This window comes from Salmo trutta, chromosome 15, assembly GCF_901001165.1.
Source record: "Salmo trutta chromosome 15, fSalTru1.1, whole genome shotgun sequence".
In the NCBI taxonomy this organism is placed as follows: Eukaryota; Metazoa; Chordata; class Actinopteri; order Salmoniformes; family Salmonidae; genus Salmo; species Salmo trutta.
Window position 1 is genome coordinate 4,586,919 of NC_042971.1, and position 24,092 is coordinate 4,611,010.

Below are 24,092 nucleotides of genomic sequence, written 5' to 3' on the forward strand. Positions count from 1 at the left end.
CCTCCCAGCAGTGTCTGTATGGGATAGGACTGTAGTCAGAAGGTTTTCAGGGTGGGCCCATATGGCCCCCCTCCCAGCAGTGTCTGTATGGGATAGGACTGTAGTCAGAAGGTTTTCAGGGTGGGCCCATATGGCCCCCCTCCCAGCAGTGTCTTCTCTCTTCAACTGCTGACCTCATCTGGAGTTGAGTTCCACATCCCTCATTGTCCTGGTACCATAGCAACTGGCCTGCCCTATCAGGAACTGAAACCAGACGTGACCCTTTGCCTCCTTCCTTAGAAATATGAATTTTCACCAGTAACATGTTTGAACAGAATATGATCTTTCTGCACTTCCCCTTGTCTCACTCAGTAACTTTCCATCCCCAAAGTTCCTCTTCACCCTTCACTGAGCCCTTAACATCTCCATGTATTATTCAGAATGTGATTCAGATTGTTGTGTAATTGTGAGTTGTAATGGAGTCCTTGTTCTCAATGGGACTGCTAAAACAGATAGATAAAGGTGTTAATAAATAAATGCATTCAGCACTAACAGCTCTGAGTGTCTTTCCATCTCCAAAGTTCCTCTTCACCCTTCACTGAGCCCTTAACATCTCCGTGTATTATTCAGAATGTGATTCAGATTGTTGTGTAATTGTGAGTTGTAATGGAGTCCTTGTTCTCAATGGGACTGCTAAAACAGATAGATAAAGGTGTTAATAAATAAATGCATTCAGCACTAACAGCTCTGAGTGTCTTTCCATCCCCAAGGTTCCTCTTAACCCTTCACTGAGCCCTTAACATCTCCATGTATTATTCAGAATGTGATTCAGATTGTTGTGTAATTGTGAGTTGTAATGGAGTCCTTGTTCTCAATGGGACTGCTAAAACAGATAGATAAAGGTGTTAATAAATAAATGCATTCAGCACTAACAGCTCTGAGTGTCTTTCCATCCCCAAAGTTCCTCTTCACCCTTCACTGAGCCCTTAACATCTCCGTGTATTATTCAGAATGTGATTCAGATTGTTGTGTAATTGTGAGTTGTAATGGAGTCCTTGTTCTCAATGGGACTGCTAAAACAGATAGATAAAGGTGTTAATAAATAAATGCATTCAGCACTAACAGCTCTGAGTGTCTTTCCATCCCCAAAGTTCCTCTTCACCCTTCACTGAGCCCTTAACATCTCCATGTATTATTCAGAATGTGATTCAGATTGTTGTGTAATTGTGAGTTGTAATGGAGTCCTTGTTCTCAATGGGACTGCTAAAACAGATAGATAAAGGTGTTAATAAATAAATGCATTCAGCACTAACAGCTCTGAGTGTCTTTCCATCTCTTCCCTGGTATGAATGAATGATTGTGATGTAATAAATATGTGTTGGTGCTGCAGGCCGTTGCTGCTCCTTGCAACATTGTAAGTTCAACATCATCTTTCTAAAATGTCACTTGCCAAATCTAACAGTAGCCTATCAGGAGCCTATCACTATCTAACAGTAGCCTATCACTATCTAACAGTAGCCTATCACTATCTAACAGTAGCCTATCATTATCTAACAGGAGCCTATCACTATCTAACAGGAGCCTATCACTATCTAACAGTAGCCTATCACTATCTAACAGGAGCCTATCACTATCTAACAGTAACCTATCACTATCTAACAGGAGCCTATCACTATCTAACAGTAACCTATCACTATCTAACAGTAGCCTATCACTATCTAACAGTAACCTATCACTATCTAACAGTAGCCTATCACTATCTAACAGTAGCCTATCACTATCTAACAGTAGCCTATCACTATCTAACAGTAGCCTATCATTATCTAACAGGAGCCTATCACTATCTAACAGGAGCCTATCACTATCTAACAGTAGCCTATCACTATCTAACAGGAGCCTATCACTATCTAACAGTAACCTATCACTATCTAACAGGAGCCTATCACTATCTAACAGTAACCTATCACTATCTAACAGTAGCCTATCACTATCTAACAGTAACCTATCACTATCTAACAGTAGCCTATCACTATCTAACAGTAGCCTATCACTATCTAACAGTAGCCTATCACTATCTAACAGTAGCCTATCACTATCTAACAGGAGCCTATCACTATCTAACAGTAGCCTATCACTATCTAACAGTAGCCTATCACTATCTAACAGTAGCCTATCACTATCTATCACTATCTAACAGTAGCCTATCACTATCTAACAGTAGCCTATCACTATCTAACAGTAGCCTATCGCTATCTAACAGGAGCCTATCACTATCTAACAGTAGCCTATCACTATCTAACAGTAGCCTATCACTATCTAACAGTAGCCTATCACTATCTAACAGGAGCCTATCACTATCTAACAGGAGCCTATCACTATCTAACAGTAGCCTATCACTATCTAACAGTAGCCTATCACTATCTAACAGTAGCCTATCACTATCTAACAGTAGCCTATCACTATCTAACAGTAGTCTATCACTATCTAACAGTAGCCTATCACTATCTAACAGGAGCCTATCACTATCTAACAGTAGCCTATCACTATCTATCACTATCTAACAGTAGCCTATCACTATCTAACAGTAGCCTATCACTATCTAACAGTAGCCTATCGCTATCTAACAGTAGCCTATCACTATCTAACAGTAGCCTATCACTATCTAACAGTAGCCTATCACCATCTAACAGTAGCCTATCACTATCTAACAGTAGCCTATCACTATCTAACAGGAGCCTATCACTATCTAACAGTAGCCTATCACTATCTATCACTATCTAACAGTAGCCTATCACTATCTAACAGTAGCCTATCACTATCTAACAGTAGCCTATCACTATCTATCACTATCTAACAGGAGCCTATCACTATCTAACAGTAACCTATCACTATCTAACAGTAGCCTATCACTATCTAACAGTAGCCTATCACTATCTAACAGTAGCCTATCACTATCTAACAGGAGCCTATCACTATCTAACAGGAGCCTATCATTATCTAACAGGAGCCTATCACTATCTAACAGGAGCCTATCATTATCTAACAGGAGCCTATCACTATCTAACAGTAGCCTATCACTATCTAACAGTAACCTATCACTATCTAACAGTAGCCTATCACTATCTAACAGTAGCCTATCACTATCTAACAGTAGCCTATCACTATCTAACAGTAGCCTATCACTATCTAACAGGAGCCTATCACTATCTAACAGTAGCCTATCACTATCTATCACTATCTAACAGTAGCCAATCACTATCTAACAGTAGCCTATCACTATCTAACAGTAGCCTATCACTATCTATCACTATCTAACAGGAGCCTATCACTATCTAACAGTAACCTATCACTATCTAACAGTAGCCTATCACTATCTAACAGTAGCCTATCACTATCTAACAGGAGCCTATCTCTATCTAACAGGAGCCTATCACTATCTAACAGGAGCCTATCATTATCTAACAGGAGCCTATCACTATCTAACAGGAGCCTATCATTATCTAACAGGAGCCTATCACTATCTAACAGTAGCCTATCACTATCTAACAGTAACCTATCACTATCTAACAGTAGCCTATCACTATCTAACAGTAGCCTATCACTATCTAACAGGAGCCTATCACTATCTAACAGGAGCCTATCACTATCTAACAGGAGCCTATCATTATCTAACAGTAGCCTATCACTATCTAACAGTAGCCTATCACTATCTAACAGTAGCCTATCACTATCTAACAGTAGCCTATCACTATCTAACAGGAGCCTATCACTATCTAACAGTAGCCTATCACTATCTAACAGTAGCCTATCACTATCTAACAGTAACCTATCACTATCTAACAGTAACCTATCACTATCTAACAGTAGCCTATCACTATCTAACAGTAGCCTATCACTATCTAACAGTAACCTATCACTATCTAACAGTAACCTATCACTATCTAACAGTAGCCTATCACTATCTAACAGTAGCCTATCACTATCTAACAGTAGCCTATCACTATCTAACAGTAGCCTATCACTATCTAACAGTAGCCTATCACTATCTAACAGTAGCCTATCACTATCTAACAGTAGCCTATCACTATCTAACAGTAGCCTATCTATCTAACAGTAGCCTATCACTATCTAACAGTAGCCTATCACTATCTAACAGTAGCCTATCACTATCTAACAGTAGCCTATCGCTATCTAACAGGAGCCTATCACTATCTAACAGTAGCCTATCACTATCTAACAGTAGCCTATCGCTATCTAACAGGAGCCTATCACTATCTAACAGGAGCCTATCATTATCTAACAGTAGCCTATCACTATCTAACAGTAGCCTATCACTATCTAACAGTAGCCTATCACTATCTAACAGTAGCCTATCACTATCTAACAGTAGCCTATCACTATCTAACAGGAGCCTATCACTATCTAACAGTAGCCTATCACTATCTAACAGTAGCCTATCACTATCTAACAGTAGCCTATCACTATCTAACAGTAGCCTATCACTATCTAACAGTAGCCTATCACTATCTAACAGTAACCTATCACTATCTAACAGGAGCCTATCACTATCTAACAGTAACCTATCACTATCTAACAGTAACCTATCACTATCTAACAGGAGCCTATCACTATCTAAGAGTAACCTATCACTATCTAACAGTAGCCTATCACTATCTAACAGTAGCCTATCACTATCTAACAGGAGCCTATCACTATCTAACAGTAGCCTATCACTATCTAACAGGAGCCTATCACTATCTAACAGTAGCCTATCACTATTTAACAGTAGCCTATCACTATCTAACAGTAACCTATCACTCGTTTTTATGTTTAACTTTAAATCAGTTAACGGTGTATCAATGAAAATCTGATATAGAGTGGAATGTACTGTTGACCAACCCATATATTTCAGCAGGGAAGTGTTCCTCACACCATCATTTCAAATGGTAGGACATGTGTCCTGTTGAAGCTAACTGGCTGATGGTAGGACATGTGTCCTGTTGAAGCTAACTGGCTGATGGTAGGACATGTGTCCTGTTGAAGCTTACTGGCTGATGGTAGGACATGTGTCCTGTTGAAGCTAACTGGCTGATGGTAGGACATGTGTCCTGTTGAAGCTAACTGGCTGATGGTAGGACATGTGTCCTGTTGAAGCTTATTGGCTGATGGTAGGACATGTGTCCTGTTGAAGCTAACTGGCTGATGGTCGGACATGTGTCCTGTTGAAGCTAACTGGCTGATGGTAGGACATGTGTCCTGTTGAAGCTTACTGGCTGATGGTAGGAGATGTGTCCTGTTGAAGCTAACTGGCTGATGGTAGGACATGTGTCCTGTTGAAGCTAACTGGCTGATGGTAGGACATGTGTCCTGTTGAAGCTAACTGGCTGATGGTAGGACATGTGTCCTGTTGAAGCTAACTGGCTGATGGTAGGACATGTGTCCTGTTAAAGCTTACTGGCTGATGGTAGGACATGTGTCCTGTTGAAGCTAACTGGCTGATGGTAGGACATGTGTCCTGTTGAAGCTAACTGGCTGATGGTAGGACATGTGTCCTGTTGAAGCTTACTGGCTGATGGTAGGACATGTGTCCTGTTGAAGCTAACTGGCTGATGGTAGGACATGTGTCCTGTTGAAGCTAACTGGCTGATGAAGGACAATAACCTAGTATGCCTATTTACAGCAGCATATTTGTAACGGTTGTTGCTGTGTTGAATGGACCAAACTGCAGACGGAATGTGGATACTCATCTTTTTAATATATACGAGCAAAGCATCCACAGGAAAAACAATAACTACTAACTACAGGCTAACATGCTACGTACAAACAAAAGACTAGCAGTGTTAGCACAACCACCCACAAACCCAAGTGACAAACATACTCCTAAATATATGACTCCCAATCAGGAACAACGATCCCCAGCTGTTCCTGATCAGGAGTCACAAGACTAACACAGAAACAGACATACTAGACAACACATACAGACTTCTTCTGCCACGTCCTGACCAAAATACTACACCACTACTCCGCTCTGCTGGTCAGGACGTGAAAATATTATTTAATAGTTGTTATACCAAAATTAATTGATGTCAATTGAATAAAAAAATATATAATTTTACATGATAAAGTTCCCAAACTATAACCTACTAAGATAGGCACCTGGCACAATTCTGATTGGTACAGGTTATGAGTCACTTTTGTAGGCATCGTGATTTATGAGTAATGAGAAAACAATCAGCAAAAGCAAATACTTAGATTGAATATGTAGGCAAATTCCATAATCAGTGGACCTGCGTGAGGGGTGTCATGAAGAATGTGGCCGTTTTGAAGGGGCTGATACAGTGTTACCACTATTTAGGGTGTTATGAAGGGGCTGATACAGTGTTACCACTATTTAGGGTGTTATGAAGGGGCTGATACAGTGTTACCACTATTTAGGGTGTTTTGAAGGGGCTGATACAGTGTTACCACTATTTAGGGTGTTATGAAGGGGCTGATACAGTGTTACCACTATTTAGGGTGTTATGAAGGGGCTGATACAGTGTTACCACTATTTAGGGTGTTTTGAAGGGGCTGATACAGTGTTACCACTATTTAGGGTGTTATGAAGGGGCTGATACAGTGTTACCACTATTTAGGGTGTTATGAAGGGGCTGATACAGTGTTACCACTATTTAGGGTGTTATGAAGGGGCTGATACAGTGTTACCACTATTTAGGGTGTTATGAAGGGGCTGATACAGTGTTACCACTATTTAGGGTGTTTTGAAGGGGCTGATACAGTGTTACCACTATTTAGGGTGTTTTGAAGGGGCTGATACAGTGTTACCACTATTTAGGGTGTTTTGAAGGGGCTGATACAGTGTTACCACTATTTAGGGTGTTATGAAGGGGCTGATAGAGGGGCGGAGGTAGCTTGTTGGAGTAAACGGCTGTGTGTGAGAGGCTCCTGCAACTTTTTTGCGAAATATTCTAACTTAACCTACTTTATAGCACTTTTTACAACAAACGTTTCTTTCTAATACAATATTGTAACTTTCTATGTGAAAATGCCGAGTAATAAGCGACCAAAGGACAATAAATCCACTTCGGAGGCCTACTCCCCGCCAAACAACGAGACAGACATGACGGAAGGCACAGGTAACAACGTGACACTTACAGAACTTACCCAGGCTTTGGGAGAACTACGTGTTGCAATAGCTGAGGATCTTAAGGCTACTATTGCTGAACTGGACACTAAAATTGAGAGCACCATTCGAACGGTCGCCTCGCAGGGCCAGAGTATTGTGGACCTTGAGAAAGCTTCTGAATTCAACGCTGGTAGGATCGACGAGTTGGAGAAGCTATGCACGTCATTGCAGGATAGTGTACAGAGGCTTTCTGTGAAAGTGGTCGACCTGGAGGGCCGATCCAGACGTCATAACCTTCGCGTTGTTGGTCTGGCAGAGGGGGTGGAGGCTGGCTCTCGCCCCACCGACTTCTTCGCCAAGATATTGAAGGATGCAATGGGATCGGATGTTTTGGCTTCAGATCCCCAACGACCGGGCCAACGTCCTAGCCCAGTAATCATCTGTTGTCACAGTTTCAAGACCAAGGGTCTTATCCTGTGCGAGGCTCGAATGAGGGGCAACCTGTTACATAAAGGGCACCCCTTCCGTGTCTATGAGGATTATACGCCCGATGTGGCAAAGCACCGCGCCGGCTACAGAGATGTCATGACCAAACTCTACAAACTCCATCTTCGCCCAGCAAGACTAAGAATTACCCCGCCTTCCGGAGAGAAGATTTGGCTCTCCTCGGTTTTGGACGCAGGGTTTTCAATTCTTACATTATTCCTATTACCATACCAGTTATTTATTGCTTGCGGGGTCTGGGGGTGATGGCTGGGAAGGGGCAGACGCAGACACCTGGATAGCAAGTTGATGTTTTGTGCTGTTCTGCCTTTGTCATAGCCTGGCCCGCTCTCACGATTAGATTCCCACCAGCCCTCCGTGGTGCTTGTGTCTGTGTAGGTGTGCGTACATATAATTACTATGTGTACTTTATTATTATTTTCTCTTAGCATTTTAGTATTAGGTATGTGTATATTTTAAATTAGTGTAGATTACTATTCTGGGGTGTGTATGTAGATGTGTGTGTGTATCTGTATATATATATATATATTATTATATATTTTTTTTTCCCCCCAAATATTTATAAGTATATGTTTTTGGATGTGTGTGTATACATGTGTATGTATGTGTACGCAGATGTGTATGTGCGTAAATGTATGTGTGTATGTATATGTGTGTGTGTGTATGCACGTGTGTACGTATGTGGGTATGCGTGTATGTACTTGCGCGTGCGTGTGTGTGTGTAGGTAGGTAGGTATATGCGCATGTGTGTGTGTGTATGTAGGTATGCACGTGTGTATATGTGGATATGTGTGCATGTATGTATGTATATGTACATGTGTATGTATGTGTGTGTGGATGTGTGTATATGTGTACTTGTATGTATGTGTATATATATGTATATATGTGTGTATGTATGTATATAGATCACTATTGTTTTTTAATTACTTAAAAAATGTTTTTTTTTTTTTATTGAATTTCTTTATTTTTTTTAAACATTTGATTGGGGGGTACGTTCAATTTATCGAAATCCTTGTTCCCATCTCCTAACCCACAATATGTAATTGTACTGCTGTCTATGTCGGTTGCTGATGGTTTATGTTTAGACCGGCACTGCTTAAAAACCTCTACGGGCTAGGGGGCAGCATTGAGAATTTTGGAAAAAATATGTTCCCATTTTTAACTGCCTCCTACACCAACTCAGAAGCTAGAATATGCATATTATTGTTCAGGTTTGGATAGAAAACACTCTGAATTTTCTAAAACTGTTTGAATGGTGTCTGTGAGTATAACAGAACTCCTATGGCAGGCAAAAACCTGACAAGGTTTCAAGCAGGAAGTACCCTGTCTGACAAGGAGTCGTGCGTCTTACATCTTTTTATTGAAAAGTAAGGATCTTAGCTGTAACGTGACAATTCCCAGGGCTCCAATAGGCTCTCAGAGCCCGGGAAATAACTGAAGGTTTACGAGGGAGCCTCAGGCTGAAACACATTATCACCTTTTGTAAGTGTCGACTCAGAGGACCTTTGAATGAGGCGCGTGCACGAGTCGCTCCTGAGGATAAATTTTATTCGGCTGTTTAGGCTCAATGCATACTCCCGGTCGGAATATTATCACTTATCTACGAGATAAATGGCATAAAAATTGGTTTTAAACAGCGGTTGACATGCTTCGAAGTACGGTAATGGAATATTTAGACATTTTTGACACGCCAATGCGCCATGCGCGGGACCGTGAAGAAGCATTCTGATAGTGTCTAGAACTCACGAACAAAACGTCGCTGTTTGGATATAACGATGGATTATTTGGGACCAAACCAACATTTGTTATTGAAGTAGAAGTCCTGGCAGTGTATTCTGATGAAGAACAAGCAAGGTAAGAACATTTTTCTTATAGGAAATGTGATTTTGGTGGAGGCTGACCTGGGTGGGTATCTAAATAGCTAGCCCTGTAATGCCGGGCTATGTACTTAGATTATTGCAAAATGTGCTTCATCCGAAAAGCTATTTTAAAATCGGACATATCGAGTGCATAGAGGAGTAATGTATCTATAATTCTTAAAATAATTGTTATGCTTTTTGTGAACGTTTATCGTGAGTAATTTAGCAAACTGTTAGTAAATTCCCCGGAAGTTTGCGGGGGTTATGCTTTTTCTGAACGTCACATGCTAATGTAAAAAGCTGGTTTTTGATATAAATATGAACTTGATTGAACAGACATGCATGTATTGTATAACACAATGTCCTAGGTGTGTCATCTGATGAAGATCATCAAAGGTTAGTGCTGCATTTAGCTGTGGTTTGGGTTTATGTGACATGATATGCTAGCTTGAAAAATGGGTGTCTGATTTTTTCTGGCTGGGCACTCTGCTGACATAATCTAATGTTTTGCTTTCGTTGTAAAGCCTTTTTGAAATCGGACAGTGGGGTTAGATTAACGAGATTCTTGTCTTTAAATAGCTGTAAAATAGTCATATGTTTGAGAAATTGAAGTAATAGTATTTCTAACGATTCAAAAATCGCGCCACTGGATTTCAGTGGCTGTTACGTAGGTGGGACGATTTCGTCCCACATACCCTAGAGAGGTTTTAACAGTGTAATCTTGTGATGCTATATCTTGCTTATCTCAGGGATTGACCCAAGATGAAGTTTAAGTGCACAATATGTTTAAGTTGCAACTTATTCTGTTTAGGTTTATTAGATGCTATCTGAACACTTTAATCGCGGGAGCCTCCTCAGTTCAGATGTTAGTAGAAGTTCTAGGATAGTGAGAGGTGAACATATAGTTGGGATTTTATTTTTGTTTTACCTCTTGTTCGAGGTCGCGCCGTGCTTTTTTGGCATCGGCCAGACAATGTGTTTATTATTTTTATTTTCATGTTTTTTTCTCTCCTTTTTGTGTATGCCTGTTAAATGTGGGTTGATGGGAGGGGTAAATGTTGGGGAAAGTAGGGGAACAGGGTGGAGAGTAAAGGTGCTTGCAGGGGGGAGGGGTGGGTTGGATACTGCTCGGGTGTAGGTGCTACATATGCTGATCGTGATGGTTTGGTGCGCTTTCTTACCTTTTTAGTAACTTACATGCTATGCAGGCCACCATAGGAACTACAAATGAGAGGAGGGCGGGGCTTACATTCACTTCCTGGAATGTCAAGGGTTTAAATGAACCAATTAAGAAGGCAAGGTCCTAGCCCACTTGAAAGCACTCTCGTCTGATATTATATTTTTGCAAGAAACCAATCTGAAAAACAATTCTCATAACAGACTTAAATGTAAGTGGGTGGGGCAAGTGTATCACTAACTTCTCTGCCAAAACGAGAGGCACAGCGATTCTAGTACGGAAAGGAATTCCCTTTCAACATAAAACCACTATTGTGGACAAAGAGGGCCGTTATGTGATCGTAATAGAAGAGATCCACTCTACTTCTGTAACTCTACTAAATATATATGGGCCAAACATTGATAACCCCTCTTTTTTCAAAAGAGTCCTTGCCCTGATTCCAGATATCTCCCATACTAACCTGGTCATTGGAGGGGACCTCAACTGTGTACTAGACCAATATTTGGATAGATCCTCTACCCGGCGAACCCCTACCTCCTATTTAAGCGAATTCTTGAATACCTACATAAAAAATTCAAACTTATTTGATATATGGAGGATCTCTAACCCTACGGGTAGGGAATACTCCTTTTACTCTCATGTTCACAATGTTTATACTCTAATTGACTACTTTTTGGTTGATGCTAAACTACTCCCCTATACCTGTAATGTATCATGATATTATAATCTCTGACCACAGTCCACTCACCTTCTCCCTGAGATTGGGTGACATCGTACCAAACGAGAGGGTCTGGAGGTTGAATCCTCAGCTCCTCACAGAACCAACATTCTGTGAACATCTTAAAGATCAAATTACATTTTTCTTTGATACCAACGACAACACAGAGACTTCCCCAGCATTATTGTGGGAAATGCTGAAGGCTTATTTGAGAGGCTGTATCATCTCCTTTCAGACTGCCAGGAGTAGGCAAAACAGAAGAGAATTGGTAGAACTGGAGGGACAAATTCACTTACTGGATAGGGAGAATGCTAGACACTCATCTAGGGAGAAACATAAAAAATTATGTCTTTAAAATTTCAATACAATCAGATCCTCTCTGCTAAAATTGCTAAATCTTTTCTCTATGCCAAGCAAAAATATTTTGAGTTTGGTGACAAACCACACAAACTACTCGCCAGACAACTTCGTAAGAATGTGAGTGACCGAATGATTCACAAAGTTAAATCTGCATCTGGGGAATTACTTTCTTCCCCCAAAGACATAAATGACAGATTCCATCAGTTTTATGAGACTTTATATACATCTAAAGCGGACCCTAACCCCTTAATTATGCAAAACTTTTTGGAGAACTGTAATCTTCCTGCCCCGAACCAGGAAGACTCTAACTTCCTGAATAAGGAAATATCTCTTGAAGAAATTACAGAAACAATAAAATCTCTAAAGAGTGGCAAGACCCCGGGCCCAGATGGATACCCGAGTGAATTCTACAAAACATTCAGCAACATGCTCTCTCCCTACCTACACAGAATGTTGGTTCAGGCCAACGAGGATGGAGTGCTCCCATCCACTTTGGATGAGGCGTTTATTACAGTTATACATAAGAAGGGTAAGGATCCGGAAGAGGTAGGGTCATACAGACCAATATCCCTCCTTAATACAGACCAAAAGATTTTAGCAAAAACTTTGGCTAACAGGCTTAGCACTTTAATTGGCAAATTGGTCCATTCGGACCAGACCGGCTTTATCCCTAACAGAAACTCATTCTTCAATCTCAGGCGCCTATTCAACATTATGTGTTCTCAGAGGTTACCTAACGTGGACCTTGCCGTTATATCTCTTGACGCCGAAAAGGCCTTTGACCAAGTTGAGCGGCCCTATCTATTCAAGGTCCTACAGAAATGTAATATTGGAGATGGGTTCATAAAGTGGATCCAGCTTTTATATAGGAACTCCTGTGCGAGAATACTCACTAACCAATCATTATCGCCCCGATTTAACCTTTACAGAGGGACAAGGCAGGGTTGTGCGCTGTCGCCTATGCTCTTCGCCCTAATTATTGAACCTCTCGCTCAAGCGATCAGATCTCATGCAGCAATACACGGCTATAATACTAAACATACTCTAAATAAAATTTCCCTATACGCAGATGACATTCTCCTCTATGTAACAGAACCCCAAGATAGTATTCCAGCTATTCTGGAGGTGATTAATTTGTTTGGTACCTTCTCGGGATACAGAATAAATTGGAACAAAAGTGAATTAATGCCCATACGGTTGCAAAACACCTCCTGGCTAGAACATCTTCCAGTTAAGCTATCTTCAGATAAATTTACCTACCTTGGAATTGTAGTTACCAAACAATACTCCTTACTATCTAAAGAGAATTTCCCCTCTCTGATGCAAAAACTTAAGGCAAACATACAATTTTGGAGAACTCTCCCAATTTCTCTGCTCGGAAGAATTAATGCCATTAAAATGGTCTTCCTCCGACAACTGCTCTACCTATACCAGAACATCCCAGTATTCATACCTAAATCCTTTCATAAACAACTGGACTCTATTATCAATCCTTTCATCTGGGATTATAAAACACACAGGATAGGTAAAAAACACCTCTGTAAATCCAAGATGGAAGGAGGATTGTCTCTCCCAAACTTTATATTTTACTACTGGGCCGCCAACCTCCGCGCTGTTACGTTTCTGCTGGGTGACGCACACCCGCCACCCAGCTGGCTTAGTATGGAGCGAGAGGAGTGCCACCCCTTCTCTATTGGTGCTGTGATTCTGTCACCTGTCAAGCTGGAGATGTCACTTTACCGTAACAATCCTATTATACATAGCACAGTCCAAATCTGGAAGCAAATTAAAGTCCACTTTGAGCTTAGACCAATATCATTCATGCTTCCTGTTGCCAGGAATCCCTCCTTTGCCCCCTCTAACCTTGATAACACCTTTGAGCGTTGGGGAGAGTTGGGGATAAGTACCATAGGGGATTTATATATAGGGGGGACCTTTGCTTCCTTTGAATCGCTGAGGGAAACTTAATCTTCCCAGAAGTAACTTTATCAGATACCTACAAATTAGAGACTATGTTAGAAAACACCTCCCAACATTTGGGAATGCTAAACCTTCCATGTTTGACGGATGCATAAAAATATGCCCCACCTCAGACAAACTGATATCTTGTATATATGACGCTTTTCAATCTGTTAGCGCACCGTCTACTGATGCCATTAAGGCAAAATGGGAGGAAGAACTAGGGACTGATATTTCGGTGGCAGACTGGGAGGACAGCTTGGAGTATATCCACACCTGCTCCATTAACTCCAGACATCGTCTCATACAATTCAAGGTATTACACAGATTACACTACTCCAAAACCAAACTGCATAGGATATTTCCTGGTACATCCCCTATGTGTGATAAATGCCAGACTGAGCAGGGTACACTACTCCACTGCTTTGCCCTATGCTCTAACTTGTATGGGTATTGGTGTGGAATTTTTGGGGTCCTCTGGAGACTTCAATAGACCCAGACCCGCTTCTGATAATCCTGGGAGTGTCCGATTCCCTAAACGGATTAACCAACTCCCAAAAACAACTCATCTCTTAGTCTCATTTCGGCAAAAAAATTAATCTTGTTGTTTTGGAAAAAGAGGGAAGCGCCCTCTACCAAATTATGGCTCAGCGAATTGGCAAACACTGTACACTTAGAAAGAATTAGATATATTCTGAACAATAAATTATCAACATTTGATCAAATCTGGCAGCCTTTCTTTCCTCTCTTACTTGGACCAGGAGGCGCTGTGAATTTGCACTTTTTAACGCACTCTCAATTGTCATATGGTAATCTACCTTTGGGCAGCATGTGCTGGCCCCGCCACCCGAGCAGTTGGGAGGGGAATAGGGTGGAATAAGGGGGGGATAAAGGGGGGTATAAGTGGGGGGGTTACATCGACCCTTTTTTCTTTCTACCTGTCCTTGTTTTGTAATATTTGTTTTGTGCCCAGAACTCTGGGTCTTTTGGTTAATGTCTGTTCTCTTATGTTTAGATAACAACTGTAAACTTGTCTTTTATACCTATACACCATTCTTGTGTATGTGTTCAATAAAAAATATTTGAACGAAAAAAATCAATTGCGAATGACAATAATTCCATAAAGTATTTCAGTAAAAGATTTCCAGCTCTCGCCCTTTCGATAAACACTCGGCATAAAAGGGAAAAATGTAATGCTCTGATCCAGTAGGAATGTCATAAAATACCTGATTACTTCTTATTCTTTGCACAAATAGCCTACAGCTGTGTCTGTCCCGAACTCACAGGCACGGGAAACTGAGGGCCCAGAATATTTTATACAATGTTGCAAGCTTGCTATCTCGAGTTTCGGGCCGACCCAGTTGATATGATTCAAGTTCGTTGTAGACAGTCCATGTGCAGCCAATGTGATTTTTAGGATATTTATTTTTTAACTGCAGAATGCAATGTTTTTATTATTTATTTAACTTTTATTTGTTGGCTTTATGTAGGCTATTTTTTTTTACATAGTTGGCAATGGCAATAAAAGTTACTTTTGGATTTGTATAATTTTCATTTAGATTGTCTGTGATTAATCTACATTCTATGATTTTGAAATATTATTATAAATGAAATGAAACTGTTCCACAAAAATGTGCATATGAAAATCATAACTGGCACACAGATTGGTAGAAATGGTCAGAGAAATTGGCACTCCAAATGGAAAAGGTTGCTGACCGCTGGTGTAGCCCATTCCCGGAAACTTCAGAATTTCTCTCTCTTCTGGTTAGGTTATCTTGATCTCTGGCTCCCTCCAGTCATTTGTGTCTTATTTAATCAAACAGCTTAAAGCATCAGACCAGTTCAGTACATATAGTTGATTTTATAAAAACACATGGGGCGATTGGTAGAAAGAACAGATGACTCTTGGTTGACCAAGATGTATTTTAGTTGGGGACAGCACTAGAACATGATTTTGGGTCCGGCCGTGATTGGGAGTCCCATAGGGCGGCGCACAATTGGCCCAGCGTCATCCGGGGTAGGCAGTCATTGTCAATAAGAATTTGTTCTTAACTGACTTGCCTAGTTAAATAAAGGTTACATTTAAATAAATAAAACAATTGTGTTTCATGACAATCCATTTTTTACAGGTATGTCTTGCCTTTAATGTAAGGGCATGAAAAAAAATTGGCTGAATATTATACAATGACTTATCAACAGCTCTAATAATTTGCCTCCACAGGAAATCTACACTGGCAGTTACAGAATATACTATATAGCCTAGAAACCTGGTTAAACTATCATTATGACATCATGGATGAATTCTAGAATATACTATATAGCCTAGACACCTGGTTAAACTATCATTATGACATCATGGATGAATTCTAGAATATACTATATAGCCTAGAAACCTGGTTAAACTATCATTATGACATCATGGATGAATTCTAGAATATACTATATAGCCTAGAAACCTGGTTAAACTATCATTATGACATCATGGATGAATTCTAGAATATACTATATATCCTAGAAACCTGGTTAAACTATCATTATGACATCAAGGATGAATTCTAGAATATATTATATAGCCTAGAAACCTGGTTAAACTATCATTATGACATCATGGATGAATTCTATAATATACTATATATCCTAGAAACCTGGTTAAACTATCATTATGACATCATGGATGAATTCTAGAATATATTATATATCCTAGAAACCTGGTTAAACTATCATTATGACATCATGGATGAATTCTAGAATATACTATATAGCCTAGAAACCTGGTTAAACTATCATTATGACATCATGGATGAATTCTATAATATACTATATATCCTAGAAACCTGGTTAAACTATCATTATGACATCATGGATGAATTCTAGAATATATTATATATCCTAGAAACCTGGTTAAACTATCATTATGACATCATGGATGGCCAGTCCTTGTATTCATAGTGTAGTGAATTCAGGGGGTAGCCCTGAGCTGAACTCAAACCTGGGTCCAGTGACTGTCAAGCCAACACCTTATAACTGTTACGCCAAGATGTCTGAACTTCTTGAAGAGGTCGCTAGGTGTTGGGTTACGGTTGCTACAATAGCTTTCTCTATGAATGTGAGAGTGGTTACACTTCTCCTTCCCCCATCCCTCAGCTGTTTACCAAACCAAGTCTCTGGGCAGCCATTTTGTTGCTGTTTAAAAAACCCACACAACCCAGCAATCTGCAGTTCAAACAATAACAAAATCTGTCATTCCACCACTGTTTTGGTTATAAGATGATGATGGGGTTGGAGAAATGTAACTACTTTCAAATTCATAGACAGACCTATGGATACAAGGACTGACCATCCATGATATCAACATTATAGTTTTAACCATGTTGAGGCTATACAGTGTTGGTTTACATTGTTTCTAAACATTGGAGTAAAAAAAGCTTATTTGGGGTTCTGATGGGTGTACAACAGTTGAACTAAGCTCATGAGGCATGTGTTATATTCTTCAAGAATCAATGGCTATAAATAAATAATTTAAAAAGTCTAAATATGGATGTAGCAATTGCAGATTTCCCCTTTAACAACAAACATCAGTTCAACAACTGCAGAGTTTGTGCCTCTGTTTTTAAGACAGTACTTACTAGTGTTAATCAGGGAACGGTTTCTCAAAACCATCTTATTGCTAAGTTCACCGTTAGAACCATTGGACGCCTTAAGATGCGTTTGGGAAACCGGGTCCAGATATCCAGTTTCCTCCTCTTCTTCCTCCTTCTTCTTCTTCGATGTAACAGTCATCTCCCCCTCTTCCTCTTTCACTCCATAAACTGTATCCTCCTCTCCTTTTACTGTAACATCCTCCTCCTCTTTCACTCTGAACGCGTCTTTTTCTTCTTTCACAGTAATGGCCTCACCCTCTACTTCTTGTTTTACTGTGATGTTCTCTTCTTTAGCAGGAGAGTAGCTCAGTGGCCGCATGGTTGTGAATGTTAGCTAGCTAGGCTAATGCTAACTTAACCAGCCCGCTAGCTGACCAATAACAACAACACCGTAAATATGAAATTAAATCGGAGGACTAACTAGACGACATAAGTGGGTTTAAAACACAGTGGCTAATATACACGAAAGGGTCTAAAGAGCTTTATTGGTTCGGCTATTTTGTCTAGCAAGCTACCGAGGTGGCTGAATAACTGTTGCTACTGTTGAAAGAAGCGTTCGTTCACTACATTATACGTCACACTAACAGCATTACCTTAAAGTCGCACACCGCCATCTGCTGACTGGAATGAGTAAAATGTATATTTTAATTTTCAGACAAAAAGTTACAGTGCAGGAAGCATGCGTTTTTACTCACCAGTGTAACAACACAGTGTGGTTAAAGACTTAGTAACTGAGTTGTAGTCACAATCTGGTTCCCTATAAGGACAAACAGTTATGTTTTGCGTTATTACATACACTACTGGTCAATAGTTTTAGAACACCTACTCAATCAAGGGTTTTTCCTTATTTTTACTAGTTTCTACATAGTAGAATAATAGTGAAGACATCAAAACTATGAAATAACACATATGGAATCATGTAGTAACCAAAAAAGTGTTCAACATTTCAAAATATATTTTATATTTGAGATTCTTCAAATAGCCACGATTTGCCTTATTGACAGCTTTGTACACTCTTGGCATTCTCTTAACCAGCTTCACCTGGAATTCTTTTCCAACAGTCTTGAAGGAGTTCCCACATATGCTGAGCACTTGTTGGCTGCTTTTCCTTCACTCTGCAGTATGATTCAGGGAGCCGTCAGTTGGACTCATTTCTCAATGTGTCCACCTGACCCGTCAAATAGTAATTAAAGTAATTTGCAATGTCAGGTGGTTTTGGTAATGAATGTCATAATGGGTAGGAATTAAAACATGTCTGCCACTTGTGTTGAATCAAAGTTGTCCATAGATGTTGTCCATCAGCCTTGATTTAGTGATGATAATATCCTTTCTTTTTACCTTGGTCACCAGATGTATTCATTTACAATAACTGGTCTAGCTTGGTCACTACATGTATTCATTTACAATAACTGGTCTAGCTTGGTCACTAGATGTATTAATTTACAATAACTGGTCTAGCTTGGTCACTAGATGTATTCATTTACAATAACTTTGCTCATCAGACAGATCTGTTCGCTACCTTTTTGGTTTCATTACGTTGAACCGTTACATTTCTCAGCTCATCAATCCCTGGGACATTGTTTGACCTCAGTCTGTTTTCTTAATGGGGCCTTGATTATCAACAAAACTCATAAATAATTTAATAAACACACTCTGTGCCCTTTCAGGATCATCATAAATAATTTAATAAACACACTCTGTGCCCTTTCAGGATCATCCTCACTACACTCTTCCAGCCATCACACATTCTGAACCTCATCTACATATGAGTCCTGGCTGAACCTCTTGTAGGGCCTTGGGTAGGTTACTTTAGGATCAGCCTTTGGTATATGAGTCCTGGCTGAACCTCTTGTAGGGTCTTGGGTAGATTACTTTAGGATCAGCCTTTGGTATATGTGTCCTGGCTGAACCTCTTGTAGGGCCTTGGGTAGGTTACTTTAGGATCAGCCTTTGGTATATGAGTCCTGACTGAACCTCTTGTAGGGCCTTGGGTAGGTTACTTTAGGATCAGTCTTTGGTATATGAGTCCTGGCTGAACCTCTTGTAGGGTCTTGGGTAGGTTACTTTAGGATCAGTCTTTGGTATATGAGTCCTGACTGAACCTCTTGTAGGGCCTTGGGTAGGTTACTTTAGGATCAGCCTTTGGTATATGAGTCCTGGCTGAACCTCTTGTAGGGCCTTGGGTAGGTTACTTTAGGATCAGCCTTTGGTATATGAGTCCTGGCTGAACTTCTTGTAGGGCCTTGGGTAGGTTACTTTAGGATCAGTCTTTGGTATATGAGTCCTGACTGAACCTCTTGTATTGACCCCAAATATATATTTTTTTGTGAAGGAATATTGTGAAACATGATCATTCCACTATTAATGCAGATATTACCGAGATTTTCTTAATTTTTTAAAATTCAATTCTAATTGTAGCTCCTTTAACTTAGACCCAAAATGTATTTGCTATAATCTGTGTCTGAGGACGTATGACTTGACCTTCGCCTCCCCAGCCTGTTGGGGAGTTGCAAAGATGAGACAAGATTGAAATTGAGGAGAAAAAACGGGGGTAAAATTATATTTATATAAAAAAAAGGATATTAAAAAAAGGTTGCATCCCAACGTGGCAATAAACAGCAGGCAAAGTGACCGTGTCACAATGAACTGTAACATTTTACCATTGGAACGCGTGATGTAATTAAATCAGACGTTTTACCATTGGAACGCTTGATGTAATTAAATCAGACGTTTTACCATTGGAACACTTGATGTAATTAAATCAAACGTTTTACCATTGGAACACTTGATGTAATTAAATCAGACGTTTTACCATTGGAACGCGTGATGTAATTATTTTTTTCGGATATAAAGACTACGCTGTATCAACAAAAAACGGATTGCAACTTGCAAAACATCCGGGAAGAAAATTACAGACGGAGGCGCAACAAATTCCAACGTTGTTCGACATTTGAAGCTGCACAAAGAACGGTAAGTCGTGGCTAATATAGCCGACAGCTATACAATATATTTTTTGCTAGTATAGCATTTAGGCTAACGTAACATTAAATCAATGAGCCTCCACACAGTCAGTCAGTGCGGGAACGTGAACATTGCACCCAAGATTGAGCTACAACTGGCTAGGCTGTTGGTAGCCTAAATCCTGCCTGATGTTACTGCTGTTCCTAAAACCATTGGCATACGTTAGCCTACTGTAACCACACACAGAGAGGGTGTGTGTGTTAAGGTTGGGCGATTGTGTACAAGCCTACATCGCCCGATTGCGCCCAATAGCTTGTCTTGACTTGAGTGCTGAGACTTGAGACTTACTTGTGACTTGTAAAACAATGACTTGGTCCCACCTCTGGTATATACTGTATTCTATCCTATTCTACTGTATCTTAGTCTATGTATTACTCATCTCATATGTATATACTGTATTCTACACTATTCTACTGTATCTGTCTATGTATTGCTCATCTCATATGTATATACTGAATTCTATTCTACTGTATCTGTCTATGTATTACTCATCTCATATGTATATACTGTATTCTATCCTATTCTACTGTATCTTAGTCTATGTATTACTCATCTCATATGTATATACTGTATTCTATACTATTCTACTGTATCTTAGTCTATGTATTACTCATCTCATATGTATATTCTGTATTCTATTCTACTGTATCTTAGTCTATGCCGCTCTGAAATCACTCATCCAAATATTTATATATCCTTAATTCCATTCCTTTAGATTGTGTGTATTGTTAGATATTACTGGACTGTTGGAGCTAGAAACACAAGCATTTCGCTACACCCGCAATAATATCTGCTAAACAAGTGTATGTGACAAATACAATGTGATTTGATGTATAGAGGTCTGGTGTTGGAGATCATTCTACACTCTGTGGATCTCCTGCATATATTTTCTGATGTTTAATCAGACCACATGAATGAGAGTATCTCTTGTCACATTGATCACAGCTATAAGGCTTTTCCTGTGTGGCTAAGTTCAAGTTGGGTACTGAGGTCCGTAACCTCTTAGCTGAAAGTCAAAGGCTGGAGGGCGGTAAAAAAGTTTTTTGGGGGGGTAACGATTCTCAGCCGTTTTTGCTTTTCTTTTCAGTTTTTCCTTTTTTGGAAGATGGCAGGAGTGGAGATGGCGCAAAATTCTTCAAATAGGTCGGTCCCTTGGATCGGGCTGGCGAATACGGTTCGCTTTGCATGGAAGGACAAGGAGATGGAGCCATTCGGACGTGAAACTTTTGGAAGGACTATCTTGATGTGGATCCTTAAACTGACAGGGAAGGATGTGTTTTGCCTCCAAGGTCACCCGTTGGAGGGAACTTATGATGTGGCTTTACACACAGAAGAAAAACACGACGAGATCCTGAAAAAGGTGAGGGAAGTGGGAGGTACGAGGCCGATGTGTCACTACGAGGTAACCAGCTTGGCAAAAAACAGCAACAACAATTTCAGGATTGTAACTGTGAACATTTATAACCCGTACGTCAAGGACGAGGAAGTGAGGGCCTTTCTGGGGAGATACATGGATGACATCTCCTCAGCAAGGCACCTCAAGGACTCCCTGGGTTTCTGGAACGGGAGGAGAGACTTCCAGGCCCTCCTCAGGGAGGACCCAAAGGGACTGGGCGGCTACCTTCATCCTCCAGCTCTGTTCTCCCTGGGGGCTGACAGGGGGACATTGTTTTATGCACGTCAGCCCCCGTTTTGCAGGCGTTGTATGGCCTACGGCCACATCCTAGCCTCGTGCAGCACAAGAAAGTGCAGATTTTGTGGATCTGGGGAGCACAAGGCGAAGGACTGTGACGATTTCAAGGCATGCCACGGGTGTGGCTCGTCAGCACACCTGGGGCAGGAATGCCCAGCTCGTCAGAGATCATACGTGTCTGCGGCTGGGGGAGGAGCAGGAGCGGGGGATGGGGGAAGAAGGGGAGGAGGCCCAGACCAAGAACCGAACACAGGCCCAGAGGGGACGGCCTCACGGAAGGAGGAAGAGCAAAGAGCGGCAGCAGGAGGAGAGGGGGACAGAGAAGGCACGGGAGCAGCAGAACCAGGAGGAGAGGCGGGAAAAGAGGTGGAAGGAAGCAAGGGAGTGGAGGAGCCAGAGAGGGCAGCAATGGAGGGAGAGGTGGTGGAGAAGGAGTCGGTGGCAGGACCAGTGGAGGAGGGGGGAGAGGGAGTGGGGGGACAGCAGAATGTCGAGCGCCCTCGTGGAAGAGATGGGGGGAATGGTGGAGGAGCTTGCGGGGAGGGGGGGTGGTGTCTCCCTGTTACCGCCATCGCCAAAGAAGAGAGGGAAGGGGGTATGGGGGGGGAGGGGGTGGCCAAGCGAGTGATGGGGGCGGGAGAAACTTCTGTGTCCTCGCTGGCTTCCCCAGCCCCTCAACTCCTGGTGGAGCTTGATACACCAAGCATGGCTCAGAGCTGGTCAACTGAGCGGGGGTCGCAGTTCCTGCTTGGGGACACGGGCTCCCCTACTCTCTACCCAACCAGATACGGGGCTGGGGAAGTGGAGGAGTTTGGTGGTCAACCCAGGATGCAGAGCACTCAGGTGCCAAACAGCCTTCCTGCATCCTGGGTTGGTGAGATGGAGGAAGACGGGGGGACGTCGGGAGGAGAGACGGCGTCCCTGCCGGTGGAGATGGAGCAGGGGAGCATCGGGTGAGACTCCTGGGGGGGTTAGTAGTTGGGTGATTGTTGTTTTTGATTTTATAATTGTTTTCATGGAGCCTACTATAACTTTTGTTAGTTTAAATGGAAGCGTTTAAGGGATTTTGTTAAGAGGAGGGCGGTTTTTAGTTATTTAGAGGGTGTGCGTTTTGACTTTTGTTTTTTAAAGGAGGTTCACCTGAGTTATGGAGGGGATGTTAATAGATTTAGGAGGGAGTGGGACAAGGGGAGTCGGTTTGGGGTATCGGGGGGAGGGATGGAGGGGATGTTAATAGATTTAGGAGGGAGTGGGACAAGGGGAGTTGGTTTGGAGTATAGGGGGGTTGCACTCATCGGGGGTAGGGATTATGTGTGGGCACAGGGAGGTAAAGGTTGAGGGTTCATTTGTGGTATTGCAGGGGAGGGTTTTTCAGGGGTGGATGTCACCTTAAGGGATTGCAGATATAGATTAGTGGGGGTGTACGGGCCACAGGTGGCGGCAGACAGGAAGGAGGTGGTGGACTGTCTGGCGCCCCTTTGCGCCACAAATAGGCAAGTGGTGAGAGGGGGGGATATTAATATAGATTTAGGGGTAGGGGGTATTTTAATATAGATTTAGGGGTAGGGGGGATTTTAATATAGATTTAAGGGTAGGGGGGATTTTAATATAGATTTAGGGGTAGGGGGGGATTTTAATATAGATATAGGGGTAGGGGGGATTTTAATATAGATTTAGGGGTAGGGGGGATATTAATATAGATTTAGGGGTAGGGGGGATTTTAATATAGATTTAGGGGTAGGGGGGATTTTAATATAGATTTAGGGGTGGGGGGGATTTTAATATAGATTTAGGGATAGGGGGGGATTTTAATATAGATTTAGGGGTAGGGGGGATTAGTGGTGTGGGGGCTGTGCTTTGGCAAAGTGGGAGGGGTTATATCCTGCCTGTTTGGCCCTGTCCGGGGGTATCATCGGATGGGGCCACAGTGTCTTCTGATCCCTCCTGTCTCAGCCTCCAGTATTTATGCTGCAGTAGTTTATGTGTTGGGGGGCTAGGGTCAGTCTGTTACATCTGGAGTATTTCTCTTGTCTTATCCGGTGTCCTGTGTGAATT

General features: G+C 41.4%; 1 long non-coding RNA gene across 1 annotated transcript; it reads right to left on the bottom strand.

Moving 5' to 3' along the window:
• Positions 1-1,325: 1,325 nt before the first annotated feature.
• Positions 1,326-4,652, bottom strand: LOC115148205 (uncharacterized). Its single transcript, XR_003866593.1, has 2 exons — positions 4,623-4,652; positions 1,326-1,445 (listed from the first exon to the last, which is right to left on the bottom strand). It is a non-coding gene; the product is annotated as an uncharacterized LOC115148205 (long non-coding RNA).
• Positions 4,653-24,092: the final 19,440 nt, after the last annotated feature.